Source organism: Falco peregrinus, chromosome 10 (genome assembly GCF_023634155.1).
Source record: "Falco peregrinus isolate bFalPer1 chromosome 10, bFalPer1.pri, whole genome shotgun sequence".
NCBI lineage: Eukaryota > Metazoa > Chordata > Aves > Falconiformes > Falconidae > Falco > Falco peregrinus.
In genome coordinates this window covers 29,285,770-29,305,757 of record NC_073730.1, presented here as the reverse complement: position 1 = coordinate 29,305,757, position 19,988 = coordinate 29,285,770, and the positions used below count along the sequence as shown (strand labels likewise).

General features: G+C 40.3%; 1 protein-coding gene across 3 annotated transcripts in view; it reads left to right on the top strand.

Annotated features, from left to right (window-relative positions):
- GLIS1 (GLIS family zinc finger 1) overlaps positions 1–19,988 on the top strand; it is a 211,177-nt gene that overhangs the window by 35,309 nt on the left and 155,880 nt on the right. The window lies entirely within an intron of this gene.

The following is a 19,988-nucleotide window of genomic DNA, read 5'->3' as shown; positions in this document are numbered from 1 at the left end:
GATATTACAGATGGGTCAGGTGTCATGAACCAGATGGTATGAAATTTTTCCATTGTGCTGTAGTTCTTCAAAGCCAGCAGCACCAGCACAGTTATGTGCCGTACAGATGTTTTTGGGTGGTTGAAAGCACCTGATCTGTACCTTGGGTAATGCCTGATTTAAACACATTTCAAATGGCAGGTTATGGCACCAGCTCAGTCTGTAGCTAGGGATGTATAGACTGGGTTTTTTGGCAGGAGCTGTCTAACTTTTGTCTGTAATATATAATAAGTCTTTATAGTGTTCAAGACACATAAATCTTATCTCCCCCCAAGCTGTCAGTAGTTCATTTCCTTCGGGGATGGGGGGAAGGGGGAAGTCCAGGTAGATGGAAGGACAATTTGAAGAAGAGAAAGATCCTGTGAAATCATTTGCGCATGAAATGTTGGATTTAAACAATGAAGTAGCTTCCTTTCCTATTCTATTTATCATTTTAATTGCTTAAAGCATATTTCTTAGAAATAGTCAAAATACAGACTCAGACATATTTATATTTTATGCATCCCTGCTGTTACGTTTTTTTGGATGTAAAATGGATCAGCAAAGCCCATGGAGATGTTTATACAGAAAACATAATATAATGAAAGTCTTACTGTGAATTTTGTGTTGATAGCATTTGTAATAAATCAGGAGAGTCAATTACTTTACTCTGTTATATGCACAGTAACTACTGTCACATTGCATGAAAACATTACTTATCTACTCACTGTAAAGATGCCAACTGTCTCTGGATCAAACTGTGCTGAACTATGAAGTCAGACTTCTTATAAGGAAGGAAGACTTGCAAATCATAGGAATATATGTGCTGGTGATAAAGCCAAGGCTTTCTGACAAACTGCTTTATGAGGATTTTTCTTATTTGTTGTTTTCTGTACTAAAATGGGAGAGGGAACACAAATCAGTTCCTTCAGTTGTTTATGTTGAAGTAGTTCCTATGGGACACAGAGGGATCAGGCATTATATATCTTAAATATTTACTGTTTGGCAAGCAGAGTCAAGGCATCAGTCTAGCAGGATGTCCTACAGGGAGAGAAATACTGGGTAGGTAATGGACACTCTTATTTTTGAAACTCTGGCCTTTTCTCAAAGTTTCCTCTGGTGTCAGGCTGAGCAGGGAATGAGGGACTCAAGACCAGTATTTTTAAACAAAAATGTCATGAAAGATGTTCTCATCTCAGCTTTTGAGCAGTCGTTGTAGTTCTAAAAATAGTAATACATGGCCTATAGACCAAATTGAGTATCTCAATGCAAAATTCAGGCTGTTAATTGTAGCTTTTATAAGAATTGAGGAAATGTCCCTTTCACAGTATGTGTGAACTTCAAATGCTTTAGCTGTAGAATAGAACCAGCATAGGCACGAATAATTTGAGGTTCTGAGGCCTTTAATTGTTTCAGAAAAAGGATTATGATTATAACCTAAGGAAATGCCGAGTTTGGAAGGGAAAGCTGTCTGTCTCGATAGGGAAGGGACTAGCCCTTTATAGCTCAAGATAGTAATTTGAGAGCCTGTTAATTTAGTGAAGACACTTTACCTGTCCCACTTACACAGGCGATAAATAGGGGAATGTGAAGAAAATGCTTGAAGACATTGTTGGAAGAAGGGAAGGCAGAAGAAACCTACGCCTTTTCCTGTAAGGTCCTGGGATGAGGCAAGGTGGCAAGGCTCCCGACATGCATGTGGTAGATGTTTAGAGAAAAAGTTGCCATTCTGAACAAGTACCTGTTTGGGTCAGGTGATTGTTTTGAGTGTATGAACTTCTGGAAGAAGAGGAGCCTTGTCTTACAGATACATGCTTGGAATAGGTTATTTCTGAAAGCTGGAGGAACAGATGAAGCAACTGCTCATAGAGCCACCTGAGCCTATGAGGAGGCACATCAGCATTGCTTTGTGAGACGACAAAAGGCTGTTTTTAAAATGTGTATAAAAGAAATGCAGGCCCCCAAAAGTTCTAGTCACCCATATTTGCCCTCCATTTCTTGGTATATTAGCTCCTCCAAAACATATGTAAGCTCTAAGTCATAAGTTCTGTTCTTATTTTTAAAACCATACAACACAAGAAAAAACTCTGTCATCCTGGATTGAAGCTGTATTTTTAATATGATAGAGAATGTTGAAACTGTACTTGCTTATAGCACTGATGGCTGGTGATATAAACATCAAAATTATCTTTATCAATTGTGCTTTTCTGGAAGCCAGCCTTGGCTGAGCCAGCTAAGATACTTCTGAACTGACTACAAGGACCTTTCTGTGAGCTTGCAGTTGGCTTGCAACAGAAGAGGCTGAGTAATCAGGCAATTACAGCTGAAATCAGATTCAGCCACTTGAAGCTCATTTTGGTTTTGTAGTTCTGTTATGTTTGGAGTTGTTATGTGAGTTTAAAGATCTTGAATAATTTTCTAAGCCTGTGCATTCAAACTGATTGAATACTGGATGCTATAAAAACAATTACTTCAGTACAGATACACAACTCCCTTCTAATTTTTGGTAACTGCATTCAGGCACTTCAGTAATCTTTGGTGAAAAGCCACTGGATACAAACGTGTTGTAACTTTTATCCCAGCTGGCTGACTGAAGGAAATCAATGTCTTTGTGTAGGAAAGTAGCCTTCTCTATTAATATACGCAGCCCTTCCAGGGCTGTGAAAAGTTTGGTTGTTTACCATGTCTAGTATTCTTTTACTTACTTCAGTACCAAAGAGGGTATTAGTCTTTCTCATCTGAGCTGCTGTGCTGTAAATTCAAGGTCTTGCACTATACCTTTTACATCCTCCCAAGTTTCACATGTGCAAAGCAGTTCTCAGAATATGAAGCTGTCCCTCTTGCTAGATAGAGGACACAGATGCTAGGTGATATATGCAACATATCCTTGTTAGTATGTTTTATCCCTTTTGGGTATTTCCAAGAAAGTTAAACATTTTCAGAAATGTCTGTATAGATAAAGGAAAATCCCAAGTAGTGAGTATTAATGACTTCTAGTTTTTCTTTTTGGAGTCAGGCTGATGCAAAGCTTCCCATTTTAACAGTTCTGTTGTAGCATTATCCATAGCATTGGATGTCCCGTAGATCTGCATGCAACATTCTAATTATTGATGGAATTTTGCCACAAGTATAGAATGGATTGCAGAATCTGGTGAACTCTGTATGAATGTTCATGCTGTCATCCACATACTGCAGACATAAAACCGCTAGCTGTCTTTTGGAGAAATCCATTGTTTCATCATTCATAATTGTACAGCACTTTCCAGAAATTTTCTCAGAAGCATCCCTCATGAGTTTTAGAGCCATAATTTCCATTATCTCATGTTGAGTAACTGGATTTGTGAATTTGTCTTGAGTCATTTTCAGCTACTTTGAAATATGAGGATGAGATTCCATTCGCAAACAAGACAGCTAAGATTGATTTCAACTTCATTCTTTGCTAAAGGGTATATTTTCAGTTTCTTTAGTTTAGTGGTCTTGCAGTGCAAGCCTTTGTCAGGCATGATAATATCTCCCACTTAGTGTTTTCATGAGGATCTTCCTGTTTACTTTTTTCTTTAGAGAGCATTGAAAATTTAGCGTTTCACCCACATGTTTGTGGTCTTTTGAACCATATCAGCTGCTTTGCAGTGATCTCGGATGGATTTTAAGATTGTTTTTTCTCCCAGCTGGAAAACATGGATGGCATAACAGCTTCATCTGCACAGTTAGTCAAAAGTTCTGGTTTTGGATACAAGCTACAACAGTAGAAACCCCATGATCTGTGATCTCCTTGAGAATAGGAGAACTATGAAAAAGCTTCAGATTAGGGAGTTGTGCACACAGTCAATCGGATCAAGGAATTCTGGTTTTCTTCATGAGCTGTAGTGAGCTGTAGTTGGATTCTGCTGCAGACTATGTCAGATATAACTTTAGCCAGCAAAAGCTGAATCACATATTGCTGAAAGTTTGGTGGTTTTTTTCTCTCCCTTTTTTTCTGCACACACACACACCCCCCAGCAATCAGAAAGCTTTAAGTCATTTTCATTTTGGTGCCTGGAAGTTATACTAATTTTGTACTTTGTTCAGTCACTACTGACACAGTGATATAGTAAATATTAGGTTGTTTATCACTTAGGTAATCCTGTCTGGAAAAATGTAAGTTTTATATAGCTACTGCAGTCTTTGTAGAAGGAGAAGAACAATCCCTGTCATTTACAACAGAAGAACAAAACATAAGTGATGGGCTGGTAGTTCTTTGGATTTTCCTCTGGCATAGAACAACTACATTTAAGAGAGGAGCAAGAAATCCTTTGACTTCATGGGTATGGGGTTTCAAGCTGCAGGAAGTCTACTAAAAATCATGGTCTTACTGTTGGCTATCTGGCTGCTTATCATGCAGAGATAATTCTTGAAAGTTGGTGACAGGAGAAGAGAAAAAAAAGTCAGAGCAGAGAAAGTTGTCCAAACCTACACCATGCTTCCTTAGATAGTGGGTATCCTTGTGAACAGTGAAAAACAAGCCATTTTTGAGAGAAGCAGGGCAATAGTATAGAAGAAATGGGAGAACCAGAGGCAGGTAAATTTTAGCCAGGCTCAAATGGGAAGGCCATGTTGGGTTATTCTTCCAGCAGAAAAGGCCCATCCATTCACCATGGTTTTCCAACGGCCCCTTGACTCTGTGGGAGAAGCAGCAGCTGAGGCCATTGAAGACCTATGCATTTGAACTAAAGAAAATAGCAAACTGCATATCGAAGTGACTGATCTTGCTGACAGTAATAGAAAAAATGGTTTATCAGCCTTCCTCCTCAAGCTGTCTCTCCCCACTCCTCTACTCTATTTCACATGGAAACAAGTGTCTACACCCGTGGCAAATGATTTGCCTTAAAAGGAACACGTCAGGACCTCTTGCAGCACTGCTTATTCAAAGCAGACAGATTCTGAGGGCCAGCCGTAAGAAAAATGCTTAGGCACCTAACATGCCTTTTTGGTAGAATTTAGGAGCTGATGCTAGAAGGCTTTGTTGGCTGACTGCTCAAGTGGTCAGAGCCTGGAATTAGAGAAAAGCCAGGAAGAAATGTGCTTTTGGAGTGCTTTCAGTGCACTCTGACTCTCCTGAGGTACATAGTATCAATAGTGCAAGCTGTGGAATTGTTAACTCAGAACTAAGTATTCTATCGTAGAAACTTTTTCATGTGCTGAAATGGCACATGCTGATCCCAAACGTTAGAAATAATCAAAGCAATGCAACAGCTAGAAAACTTAGTATCAAAAGGCACAATCTCATTTGCATGTTACGTACCTTTTGAAAATGCAGAATCAGGGAAAAAAATATTTAAATGGAGATGTCATTTCTAAAGTAAAAGTATAAAATTATGGATAATATAAGAGAGTAATGAGATGCATTTGGTTTATGTATTTTATGCAAAAAATAGAATAGGCTATATCCTACTAACTGCATTGGCTAAAACTGTTATCTTGAGCTGACTGTGTACGGCGATGTGAGAAAATGAAGTATGGTCACTGAGGGGAAAATGACATAGATACAAGGTAATTTCAAGGAATATATATAGGAAGGAAATGGTGGATGTGAGTTGCTGTGTAGATCTTCATTTAGGCATGGTACTATGTAGGTGTCACTTTATTCTGAGTTCTGTCCCCCATTACAAATAAATGTAAGGATGGAGAGAGGAGTGTTATCAGTGTGATATACTTTTATGTCTGCACAATATGAGAGGATGAGATGCTATTTTCTAGTGTCTGGTGTGCCAGCCTTGTTGAGGGCGATCACAAGAAGAAAAAAGGGAATGGTTTGTGAAGCGAGAAAAACTTATCATTAATGTCAGTGGCCACTGATGTTCCTTATGGATGGAGTGACAGATCCAGCAGTGAGCATCCTTTTGGAAACATGTAACACATTCAACAACTCCATCTGGTAGTAAGCCTCAGAGTTATCATGGAAAAATGCAAAATGTCTGAGAACCAAAGGAAAAGAGTGCATCCTTTGAGCAAAGGGCTTGTTCTCTGCTGGCATAACTCACTGAAGTAGAGACGTGCAGCATGAGAGAATTCAGTTCATACATATTCAGTCCCCTACAGGGGCACAGGTCTGCCACTGTCTTTGACATAACCCTGGTCCCTTTTAAATAAATGTTTTGGGGAGTAGGCTACAGGTCTGGGAATCTGTAAGTAGCTTGTGTCAAATGACCCTTTATCGAAAGAGAATTGCATATGTCCTTACTAACTGTAATGTACTCTCATCGTCAGCCAAGGGATGATTATGTTTATGGTGCAGGTGGTGAAAGCTCAGTTTTAGCCAATACGTTTGTCAAGACTTACATAGTACCCATGATCCTACAGTGATCCATCATATGGTGATATTGTTGAAGCTGAAAATGGACCCTGTTGATTGCAAACAAATAATATATTTTTCCCAGCTGTACTTGACAGGATTATTTTCCAGTAGAAAATTTCAACTCGGCATTTTATTTTTGCATTACATCATTCCATGATAAAGAGGCCTCAAATCTATATTTGTGGTATATCTAGGTAACATAGGGGTTTGGGCCTATGTTCGAAAGGAGACTGTAAAGACGTTTTTATGGAAGTCCTGTTCTTTTTCTCTTCTAGATATATGTCTCAGGAACACATTTTTTGAGAAAAACTCTCGAATCTGGGTTCAGATTTTTGGTTTTCTTGCTGTACTAAAGGCAAAGATAAACCTTACCTAAAATTGTTGAGATGCTTTCAGGCCTCCAGAGAGTTGAGGTTTAGATCCCAGGTTGATTTGATACAAATCAAATCGTCTTGTTAGTTTTCCACAACACTGAGTGATTAGTAATGCTTGACTTCAAGATGAGGGGTTGATATCATATAGGTGTGGTTTAGAACCTACCACTTCCTTGGTGTGAGAGTCAGTACATGACTGTGTGCCTGTTCTGCTTATGTCACAGTGTAGATGAGGTGAAGTTTCAGAAATGCACAGCCTTGATTTACAAGCAATATAAACATTTAATGCCATTGTGCTACAGTATTTCCCCTAGATTTGAAAGGTAAATTTAAGGATGTTTCTGTCAGTAAACATGACTGCCACCCACAATTACCGTTAATAATAATAATAATTTTAAAATAAGTTGGTGAGATGGTTGTTTCCTGATTTTTTATGTAACAAGGAACAAGATTTGACTGCAGCTTTTCTTGTTAGATATAGGAGGCAATGCCTAGCTACTTAGTATAAGATGATAGGCATGGATTTACTTGGGGAAGGAAGACTGTAGAAAGTCTAGCTCTTGGCACCATGATATGATATAGCTGAGGCAGAGTTGTATAGATAACGTCTCAAGGAACCTTCTAATCTCTCTTCCATGAGACTGATCATTTTACTTGGTCCTTTCTGATGTGTGAACATCCATATTGGAATAAACTCCAATATTCTGTATCTTATTGGAGCTGGGAGCAAACGCTGAAGGAAGAGCAGAAGGGTGCATTCATGTAGTCAAACTTCCTGAATATCTTCTCCCAGTTACTAATAGTGTGCAGGCTAGGGACTCCTTTAATTAGTACCCATGTTACTCTGTTTTCTAGACCTTGACCAGTTTTACTGTCACAATTTTTTCTAATAACTTTTTGAACATATGCATTCACAATATTCACAATATGCTCTGATGGTAAGTCTCATAACTTAACTATATGGTAGTTAACCTCCCCATTAAAAGCTAAGCCATTCTGATTATACAGAAACTGCCACATGATGTTTTCATTTGACACCTCCTCTGCTTTGCACTTTATAGGAGAGTGAGTGGCATGGTCCATAATCCCAGTGCTGCTTAGTATTATTTTACTGGATGGATTGCACAATATTTAATGACATGTTAGGGAAGGAAACTTGTCACAGAATTGAACTCAGTTTGCTGGGTATAGACACACACTTGAATTTTATAGCATGACCTTTATGGCAGAATGAGATAATTTTAAAAGGCCATCTTGCTACAGGGGAGCCAAAATGGAGTGGGAAATGAGGGGAATCATTAAAAACATGAGTACTAAATTGTTTTTGCGCTGCGTTAGGCTCAGATATTTGTCCTAACATCTGGTTTCTCTACCACTTTCATCTTAAATCTAAGCTGGATTTTCTTAGTAAACAAGCATCAAATTCATCACTGTGAGCTTTCTAAAATGCGTTTTAAGTTATTTTAACTATCTTTTAAAATTTTATTTTAATTGCAGAATAAGCTTCCATTCATGACTAAAGATGCCTGCTGGATCAACAACCATTTTTCTTTCCTGCATTTCAGCTGTGTTCTGTGAAATTGGATCAAAAAATCTGCTAAATTAGATACACTAGTAGGAATTGATTCTGAAATGGAGAAAAAATAAATTATTATTCCTTCTGATATTCATACAGCTGTGAATACATCTTGATTCAATTTGTACCAAGTGGGGGGAAAACAATTTTTGAACAGTTTGAAAGCATTTAATAGTCCTGTGATGCACTGTTGATTTACAGCTGAACTGTACTGGATTTCAGTGCCATGTGTCCGAAAGTTTGAAGGTATGATATGGAAAATTATTACCTTCCCTGTTACTGTGAGTAATTGCTCTCTAATGGACTCTTCCAGCTTTGAGACTGTTTTATTGCTTAAGGTAACTGTTAGCTGATGCCAGTTAATACTGCTGATTATACACCAGCTCCTGGGAGGATATTGTCTGTTCCCTAGGTGACAGAAGCCCTGTGCTCTCTACCCCTTTTAGCTTTGCATTGCTTTCTTAAAACAGTTATAAACCAACTCAAATTTAAAAAGAAAAGCCCTTTCCTTGTAGGAGTGATAACTTACAATAGCAGGAACAAAGGACTTGGCCAAAGAGATTTGGACCATTGACCCATCTAGTTCAGAGTCCCATCTTAGGTAGTGGTGAGTCCTGGATGGTTCAGAGGAAGAAATACTGCAGCAGGGTGGTTACGGGACAGTCTTTTTCTACTGAAGTTTTGTTGATCATCCTCTTTGTATGATAAGAGGAGGTTAGAACTAACTATTCCATGGTTAGCTTTAGACCATTTATAATGAACGTAGCTCGGTCACCTCCTGTTTATGTCTGGTTTTGAGATAAAATTCCAGATCTCTGCGGGATCTCTTGAGTGGAGGTATATTTTCTGCTTTTGCTCGTCTTTACCACCTGTGTCTGACATTCCTGCTGTTTCTACAGTGTCCCTTTTGGCTTGAGTGTTAACTATTTTCTTGATAAAAGGCAGCCATTGATACTTTAAACAGAGATTTTTGCTATTCTGATGTGTTCACTACCCTTAAGTGCTCTTCCATTGGGTTTGTAGCATGGTGATGTGCCATCGGAGATTCCTTGTATTTACCAGTAGGACTAGTTTTACATACTTGACAAAGGAATGATTTTTGGGGGGTCACAGTTTTCTCCTGACTGGAAGTGGAGACTGTTCACCAGTCATAGATGTTAGAAAGTCATTAGTGTGGCTTGTGGCACTGTCGGAGTACATGGGAAAATTGTGCCTTGGATGAGCAAGTATGCATCTGAATAGGTACTTAGTTAAACATGCTTTTGTGCACTTATTCCATTCATACCTCATCCATCCTGTTCCTTCTATTTTCTTTTAGTCTGAGTGAGGAAGCAGATTGTTTCAGGTTGAAACTGCATGGGAAGAGAGAGGAAATATTTTAAATAATTGAGAAATAAGGTAGCTACAGCTAAGCTATGAATTACTGAATATGGCGTGAAGTGCTGAGAGAAAGAATAAACTGAGACTTCTAACATCACACAAAAACATCTGGAAGAGGAGCCTGATTTCATCACAAGGTGCTGAAGCAGCTGTGGAGGGCAGGTGGCAATAGAAACGTGTGGACATCAGCAGCAAAATGAACTCTGAAAATGCTATTGTTACCTGTATCTTTTGGAATATAAATGGTTTTGATCCTGGCAAAAAGGAATTCAAAGTGGCTTATCAATCACCTCTAAAGACTGGTGACCACTGATTTCTCAGCAGAGGAGTTCAAATCTGCTCTGTGCTACCTAGCAGTTTTCCTCAAACTGATGCAGAGGTTTCCAGAGGCTTGGTGTATCTTACTTTTGGTATCTTACTCTTTTCTCATTTGTAAGCTCTTCATGGCAGGACATACTCCATCCTTACATAAGTCACCTCATCCTTTATAAAGCTACTTTTTGACTGCTCTTTGTTGTTCAGATATGACTGGGCTTTTCTTCAGGAAAGAGGTAAGTTTCTGACAAGAATAGCTCAAAGAAAGGAGGTGGTCTTCAAGTTATTTATGAGCTGTAAGCTTGATTTGCTTATGAGATGATTACCTTGTCTCCAGAAACCTCTTCTGATTAATTTGAACAGACAGAATAGTTATCTGAGAGTCTGATCTTAGCACCACCTTCTTATTTCCCTTTTTTTCTTTAGGACTGTTTGGTATGAAAGTACTCCTGAGAAAAAGTACCCATGTAGAGTATGCTATGCAGGATGCAGTTGAACTATGGATTTCTTCTCTGGTTTAGTAAGGATGCAGTTACTAGTAAGGGAGTCTCTGGTTTAGTAAGGATGCAGTTACTAGAAGGCAGACCAGTTTGGGCTGGTGGTGCTGAGACATGGCTGAGCAAGCTGCAGTGTGGGGAGCTGTGGGCTTTTGGCTCTGCTGTAATCCTGCTGTGCAGGAAGGAGCATCACCTCTCAGCAACATCAAGGGAGGCCTCAGATTAAAAGCTAAGGAGAGGCAGGATGGGCATCTCTGGGATCAAGAACTGGCATTTTTTAATTGTTATTTTTGTTTATTTATTTGTAAGACTAATGAGCTGTTCAGTCTAAAACAATAGTTGTAGACCTGTAGGGACCCTCTCAGTAATGATTGTGGAGATAACAATTGAAGATCCAAGCATGCTTATTTCACTGTACTTGTGCTTGTGCTGTGATTAGGCTCTAGCTCGCTATATGCATTAAATGGGTTGAGATGTAATGATTTAACATACATCAATGGCCAGTCATCAAAGTGTTTCCCAGTACGGATGGTGAGAAGGACGGGCAGCTCTTTCTGCTTCAGAAGCAGTGCCTTTGACAGTGTTGGTGGTGGTGCAGTCCCATTCCTGTGGCAGTACAGGCACTATACTTCCCAGGCTTCTCCAGATCAGGCTTTTATCCCCGCTTTTTCCCTATTCCTTTCCAGGACATTTGTCCCAGGTAGGAAGATGGGAGGCTTGTCTGAGGCTTCTAGAATGCTTTTGGCTATTTAGTTGTCCTGGCTATCAGACATACTCAGAGAAGTACTACAGAGCCTATGATCAGTTTGTCACACTCTGGACATAACAGACTCGCTGTGTTTGAGAGTTTATGTACATGCGTTGTCCAGTGTGCAGGCACAACGTGGGGAAAATCAGAGGTGCCCTTTTTCTGAACAACTGAAAGAACAGCCAGTAATTCTTCTACAGGGGTACATAAATGCCCAGGGGCCTTTGTTGTGGCTTATTCATGTCCCATACCTAAGACTTTGTTTCCTGGATAACTTAATCTGCCTTAGGGGAATTCAGTGGCCTTTCTGAGGGGAGATAGGACTGGTGTGCAGGTTGGGAAGCAAGGGAGTTGAACTGCAAGGAAGGAGCTGCATCATGCTAAAGGGAAAGAAGAGAGAAAATAATGATGTTTTGAAACAGGGTGATACACATCTATAGAGTGATGCTGAGAATGGGGAGGAGTTTAGGGGGAGGGCAGGGGCTGTCACTGAATGATCCAAGCCATGGGAGACCTATCTAGTTAACAGAGCAGTAAATCTCAGCTTTCCTGTGTATAATTATTTTCACGTCACAATCTGTTTAAGCAAGAAAAGCACATTCTAATTGCATTCTAAACAAGGATTTCTCCTTCAGCATTTTACAGCTGTTTCTTGTATGCAGTGCCAAGCTGATCTTGGTGAGATGTTCTAGCACAACATGGACATAAGCCCAGTGGGCGGATGTTTCTTTTGCTGTGTTTTCATTCACTGTTTCAAGGGGCAGTTGAGAGTCTGTTTTCCTCCTTCACAATAGTTTATAATTCATGAAGCCCGTTACTGTGTACAGAACACTACATCTGGCATAGAAGCACTCTGGTGGCCAAAGAATATGCTCAGCAAGAAATAAGATGCTTTTGGAGTAAATGCTTCAGCTTGACTGGAGTTAACTGCATTTAAGACTAAAACCCAAAGATAATAGATAAGATAGTGGCTGCTGGAAAGGTGATACAAGGAGCTGAGCTGAGTTACAATACCTGTGACATCTCAGAGCAACGTGACATGCTTTGTGCTGTAAAGCTCTTGCATGCAGTTATAAGATACATGTGCAGCTGTGACCTAATGATTTGATCCTGCTGTCATTGAAGCTGGTAGGAGTTTGGCTAAGTGCAATGAGAGGATAATTGGATAATAGGGACAATTTGAGCAGAAATTAGAAATTTCTAACTTCATTAGAAAACTTGCTTTTCTGTACCTTCTCTGTAGTTATGTTTGAGGGTTCTTTGTTTCCTGGATTCTGAATTCAGAATGCTTCTGAAACAGAAGTCAAATCCATTTTATTTAGGAGCTGACATTGTGTCTAAGAGAAACTTTCCCATCAGGCGGTCTGAAGTCTTGAAATAGGAAGAAGCAAGAATTTGTACGGTGAAAGCAAGCCGAATCCTGCAGTTGGGTGACATGAGCCGAGAGCAGCCCTTTGACTGGGATGCCACAGAGCATGAGTGGAAGTCGCTGAGAAACAGCTGTGCTATACCTTCTGCAGCAATGCAGCTTGAGCAAGTCCAGTCCTGTGCTCGGTTGACTATTGCAATGTCATCCCACTAGAGGGATTTTTTCACTTGTTGAGCTCCCTCGCACTGCTCTGCACTCGTGCACAGGCTGCTGGTAGCTACAGCTGAGGCACAGGAGGCTTCTTCTGTTGCATACAGCAGGTTGCCTGCTTTCCGAATTGTCTAAAGTAACTTTTAGCAGTGAGAAATGGCACTGAGGCTCGCAATTTCAAACCAGAATGCAGTAAAGTTACATTCTTTGTCTTCATTCATGCACTTATATGAAAAGCCAGCTTCTTGGGAAGCAAAATTCTTTACGTTTAGGTGCTTGTAGGTGTCTGCTTGCAAAATGTTCATTTGAAAACTGTAGCCTATATTTATAAATTAAAAAAAACCAACAACCCAAACCGGTGATTCTGGAGATAAAAATAAGAGATCTATTCCAGCTGAAGAATCAAATACACTATAAGGTCCCTCTGGACTAAGACATCTTACTAGTGGCATCCCAGCTAAATTTAGACTTTCAAATTAAAACCATCTCTGCTGAGAGGCCAAATCTGCAGTCTTGTTCTGAACTTAATGAAAATACTTCCCGAAGGTTGATTTAGCCATCTGAGATCTGGAGTTGCACGTATATCTCTGCTGACTTTCATGCAAGGCTCTGTTGGTCCCAAATTAGACAGAATGAATTGCAGGACTGAATTTAAGTGTAAAGTTTTGGGTAAGCTGTAGGGAATTGAGCCACAGATTTTGATTAGCTTTCAAAAGAGGGTGGAGCCAGCCTGGTACTTCTCTGCACAAAAGGACAGATACAGATGAGTTATGGACATGAAGAATCTCAATAAAGGCTGTGAGGAAGTCCACATTAATCAAAACTGGCTTCAAAAGTTATTTTTCTAAAGTGGAATGGTATGAATCCCACTGACTTCCAATGGACGCTATATTCAGCTTCCTTCTGTGATCTATTGCCCATAGTATACAACGGTTCCTATACTTGTGTTTCTTGAACTGTCATCCTGATCAGTATGCTACTGCAGACAGCATCTCGGAAAGCCTTGCTGATTTAATAAGAAATTGTACAAAGCGCGTGAATGACAGCTCGGGGGAGGGGTGACAGACAAGAAGTTAGATGCTACATTTATCTTGGGAAGTGGCATCATTTGGAAGATTCACAGACTAGCTGCAGTGCTGACTATATTTTAGTTTTAAGATCATAACACACATACAAGCCTGAAGTGAGTTCTGTATGCAATATTAGGAAGACTAGGGATTCTTGTCAGAATAGCCTGACAGGAGATCCCCAATGGAAACTCTGGAGTATTCATTAATAGCTAAATAAAAGCAAAAATGAAACTATTATTTTAACAAGTTTCATCAAAACCAGGGGCACTGTCCTCTGCCAGTTCAATTGGAGGAGTTGTAAGAATCAGGCTGAGAGAAGACCAGAGGGGAAAGAAAATATACTTCAGTGGAGTCAATCATAATGACATTTTATGGATGCAAAAAACCATCCCATTTGCTAAACAACAGATTTTCCTGCTTTGCTTATTTTCATGTTCCCATATCAGTCATCTACTGGCCTATTACCTATATAAAATTTTAGGTGTAAAATTGCCTTTCATTTGCTCTCATGGTGTGCACTGTATTTATTCTAGTTTCAGTTAGAATGAGAACAGAATGTAGCTGCTTTGTCATGTAACAAATTAGTGTTCTCTACTTCAGCCTAGTAAGTACTTATTTTGCTTTATTTAAATATTATCATTTTCTTCTCCTCTGAAAAAAATGCAGAAGTTCTTTTGAAGTTTTGACTCACACCCAAGGGCTTAGTAAAAATGGAATGTGCAATTAACATAAAACCAATTCTTCCTATCTGAAGTTGTGGGGGAAAATGCAGAGTTGATTCTTGATGTCTCTCTTGTGCAACCCAGCATTCCCTCAGAGCAGCAAGATTCCAGTATTAGTGGAAAGCATTTTTGTAAGACATCCCAGCCCATGCCAGCATGGCATGTAATGCACACCAAACAGGCTAGCTCATGAAGAAAAACATGTTTACAGAAACTGAAATGACTCCTTTGTTCTTTAGTCGTGAAAAGGAGAATGGCGTCAGTAGTACTTCAAGTGAGAATCTAGCATTTGAATTACGACTGCAACAGCGTTCCACTGTGACTAGGCAGAATTTTCATGACCTTGAAACTGTTCTAGGAGCTGCTGAACAAAAATGCCCCATCAAGCAGTTGATCTGTTAGGCACAGAGAGAGGCAATGTCATCTAAATACAGGGTTGTACATACCGTGCTGCCCAGTCACCCCAGGGAAAGTGACTCACTGTTCAGTAAAAGCAAATGCTGCTCCATAACATCACCTACCTTGACAGTACTTCCAGAGTCTGCTGTCGTCTTTTGCTGATGGATCAAGCTCACTTGACTATTTCAGTGCTTCAGCATGTGCCTGAAGTTGTCTGAGATCATTAGTAATGTGAGGGTTTACGTGCAACGATGCTGCTTATGCTGATGCACACTGGCCCTTTTACAGCCCGTTGTAGAAATCTTGCTCCCAGTTACAGGATTTTGGAATTCCTCTGGTTATTTCCTGTTCACTTTTATCTGCTCCCCCCCAGGGATCTGTAATTGCCCCAGAATTGTTTTACCTGATAGATATGCATCATCAGTACTTGTTAAAGGGGTGTGTGTGTGGTTGTTTCTTTTGCTTTGTTTTGTTTTCCCTAAAGACTGATTTGTAATTCATGCAGTGGAAATATCTTTTGGCTCCAGGGTTGAGATACTGGAGATCCTACCCACTGCGGGCGCGGGCACTGTTTCATCTCTGTTCACCTGGTATGGAAGGTGTTAGAGTATTGCCTATACAGTTGATCAAATTTGTGTCCTTCTGTTCCAGTAATAGCTGAGTGTTTACCAGGGTTCCAAGATCCATGGGTGTGCTGACAGTATATGGGCAGGAAGCAGCGCAAGGCAAGAGAAGGAAAAAAACCTGATGAAATTAAAAATACTGACCATAGAGGATGCCGAGCAGTAGGCTGTAGAGGATGATTTTACCTTCACCTCTTCTGGTAGAATAGCTGCCCAACAGAGCTTCCAGCTAGATGCTGGTGGAGAAGTTGTCACCGTGAGCAACATTAGTGGAAAGTATTTGTGTTGTGAATGTCCAGCCAGCACAGCTCTGAGTGAATTATTTGTGCAAAGAGCAGTACAGAAGTACATACCTTTTTTTTCTTTCTTCTCTCTATAAGAAGTAGGGAATGGGGAGGGGGGTGATTCACACACAAGTTAGACATCACTTACTGTAAGTGTGTTTCCCTTAAAGAGCTTACTCAGTCAGTTCTGCAAACACAGCAGTGCCCTTGTAGGACTTGTCATATGATTTTAAGGTCCTCATCGTTTCATTTTCTTTCTGCTCCTGGGTGGTACTCTCTTGTCTTTGTTCCTCTAGGTTTTCTCCCATTCTCCACGGCATTCTATACTTTTTACAGCATCTTCTATTACAGGCTCTCCTGGTTCTTTTTAAAGTTTACATTACTCTTGTGGCCTGAAGTTATCACTGTTTGTAAGAGGGGAAACAGGCACTGAGAATCACTCCACAGACCTCTTAGCTCTTCTTGGTGGGCCTTATATGCAAAGTTGTACAATGTGCCCTATGCTAACTTCTGTCAAAGAAAGAACCAAAGATTGAAGAGTTTGGCCAAATGTTCTTCCTCCTGCCAATGTGGGGTTTCTCTCTGTACTGTAGGTTTACTAGTGACTTATCCATATGGCCAAGGAGTGCATTTTCTGGAGAAACTTCTGCATAGATCTTCCTCATCAGGCTGCGTTTTCCTGCTTTCTCTCCTTAATTTCATCCCGTGCATTTATCTATGCTTCCCTCTTTAAACAACAATTATCAGGGTGTTCTGTAGGAGCATAGCTGTTCGCTTGCCTTCCTCCCTCCAACCACCTTCCCAGGATGTGTATCCCATTCTTTCTCCCCAGATTAACTAAGCTCTGCTTTTCCAAACCAAATGTCAGATTTTTTTTTTTTTACTTTCCAGGCCTTTCTTCCCATTTCTTGTTATTTCTCTGACTAGCTAGAGTGATCTCTTCCTTCTCCTGGTGTCTACTCTGAAGACAGGAGCTACTCTGGTGCTTTCTCTGCATCAGCAGTGGGAAGTGAGTGACTGGATAATCATTGCCACATAGCTGTCTTGTGCTGCTCTCAGCATGGCCAGGAGACAGAGAGACTGGGACAAAAAATTGCAGGGATAAGATAGCTGGGTGCATGGGGGAATGTGAGCGTGAGTCACATGGGATCAGAAGTGTGACACAAAACGGTGTTGCAGCAGTGGCAACTGCTTCATCCTCAAAAGCTGATGGCTGATGGCTCTGTGGGAAGTAGATTGCATGTGACTCAGTTGGCTTTGCTGACTCCTGCACAAGTTTGAATGAAGCCCAGGCTGACCCCAGAGGTTTGCAGTGAGTTCATCCTATTGATGCATACAGCTGTGAGATGTCTGAATCCTGTCTCTGGTTGCAGTGTTGGCAGGAGTTCAGATTACTGCAGAACCTATGCTCAGAGCAGAGAGCAGAGCATGGGAGAAAGAGTCTTCCAAGGCTCACTGTGAAGCAGAGCTTCAGAAGAAGAAATTAGAGTAATGGGGATTTCTCAGAGCTCTCCTTATCTTGTTAAAATAATTACACTATATAGCAACCAAAGGATAGCTTTCCTGAGGTGTTCAATAGCCATGATAGGTTCTGATGGCCCCAGCTGCTGCTGCAGTATGTTCCCTGGATATTAAGCGGCTATTGACTGAATGAGTATGGGCAAGACACACACTCCACTTGTTTTCTTTCCCTCCCTCTCACCCCTTTTCACCTATCTTTCTGTTTGATCAGTGTGGACAATATCAGTGGGTATGTGTCTTGTTTCTGGCACAAAGGAGCCTTGACTACCATGAATGCTGTCGGAGGCTGCTGCTATTTTGCATCACTAGAGTCAGGTCTTTGCTGAATGGCTCTACGGTAGAATAAGCAGGCAGCACAGCAGCATGGCTATTTGCTTTACACCTCAACCTTTTACTAACAGCATCACTGTGAAGCGGTAGCATGAAGCGGATGTTGGACTAATATAAAAAATGAACAAATAGGGTGGTGGTGGACCAGTTAGTAGGACTTCATATTTGGCAATATAATGGTTTGATGAAGTATTGAAGGATAGGCATGCAGTTAGTTTAGCATAGCTGTGAGGAAAGTGCATCTTGTCCAAGAAATCTGATGTCAGATTTACATGAAGTTATGAGGTTAATGCATTGAGGTTTTCTTAAAAAAAATCCTCAACAATCAAAAGCCAAAAAACCCCAACACACATTATATGATAGTGCTGAAATGTTTACTAAACAGATTAAGTACTGGCTCAGAGTAGCTGACAGTAGCAAGTAGAAAGTAGGTGGATACAGTGGGTTTGCATATGGGGTGGTTAGTTCTTTTTTCTATTTGAGGCTAGAGCTTTTAAACCATTGCTGATAGAAGTTTGTGCATGATGTGAAGATTGATCCAATGCCAAATAATGACAAGAGCAGAGTGGTGCAACAGCTAGGTTGTCAATCACTTGACAAGTTGGAACCCCCTGAGAAAAAATGATTTTTAGCACAGCTTGGTACTGGGTCCTGCACCTGCTGGGGAAACAAGACAGGCAGGCAGGCAGGTGGTATCTTCAGGAGAGGCATCTTGTCCTAGAAAGCCTGAACTCTCTAGGGGATTCTGCAGCTGTGGGGAGCAGTGGTGATACATGCAGTGAGGTGTTGCATAGTGTTATGCTGCTTCCAGTAGAAATGATGACAAGTTGGAGAAAGCACATTAAAGAGGAAGAAACCTTCCTGGACTTGAGGGCTTTAGCTTCTAACTTAGCTTTTTTGGTAAGTAACTTGATGACAAGAAAACTCTGTACATTAAAGGATTCTTAAGGCAGCAGAGAAAAGCATACCAAAAACTGAGGGCTGGAAACTGAGATCAGACAAATAAAATGAAAAAAGTAATAAATTTGTAATAAAAGATGTAAAGAATCCCTGGAACAAGTGAAGGCTCTTGGCCTCCTGAAATCAAGACTGAATGCTTTTTTGGCAGTTCTGTTCAGAACATGAGTTTACAGGATCAGGGGTAACGTGAGAGGAATTCAGGGTTGGGCAATGGGATTCAATGGGTCTAGCAGTTTTTGGTTTTGGTTTTTTTTAAGAAGCTGTGAAAAATTGTATCACCTAAGGCATTAGGGTCAGGTGCAGAGCCAGTTTTCTCTTGTGGATGGTAAAGGCAGATGCTAATCATATCACATTCCTGCTAACCTTTACCAGATTTTCTTTGTCATCCTTAAAAGGGTCTGATTTAGCTCAGTGGGAGGATTTTCATTGGCTTCAGTGAAAATGAGTGAGTCAAAATAGCATTACTCCCAGATAAGCACTCTGATTTGGTAGTGTTCACGTCAGATATCAAGTCCAAGGGATTCACTAACACATTCTTATACAGGCAGCCCTTTGCAGTTTTAAAGTGTTGGTATATAGTTACTTGACTGATTATCTTTCCAAGACCTACACAGACATTAGAATTTGGATATTACATTTTGCAGTGTCATTTGATAATATTTGAAATAAATTTTATGTATTCCTATGCATACAAATTCACTAAAAGATCAGAATCAAGACTTGTTTATATTTGCATGATTCAGTTGTAATTGCTTTTGTGTCTTTACTGTTCTTTCCATGGAGATCTCCTTGGGTTTTTGAGTTTGAAGAATTATTTTGAAAAAGGAAGTGCAGGGAGAAGGGGGAGGATAGAGGCAGAGAGAGTCAAAGCTTGTCTGCAAGGCAGGTTTTTTTCCAGGCTCTCACAGTTACATTAAAAAGTACCTGGAGACAAATAAAAAGAAGAGGTATTCCTAGCCCCAGCACAGAAGTTACTGTTGCTCATAAATACGGCATAGACGGTGGTGCCTAACAACATACTTGGGCAGCTCTTGTTTGAGCATTTCACCAGGTTATTGTATAACGGATTATCCATGCTGTGTATCTCTTTCTGCCTGGAGGAGAGTCTGCCAATTCCTGATCAGAGTCCAAACTCCTGCTTTTGCTACCTGTTTCCCAGTGACTGTGAGAAGAGATGGTATTTCATTTGAAAATAGATTGTGTGCATTTGTTTGTTTTGCGTGCTATTTGGCGAGTATTCTTTGCAGGCCTCAGCAAG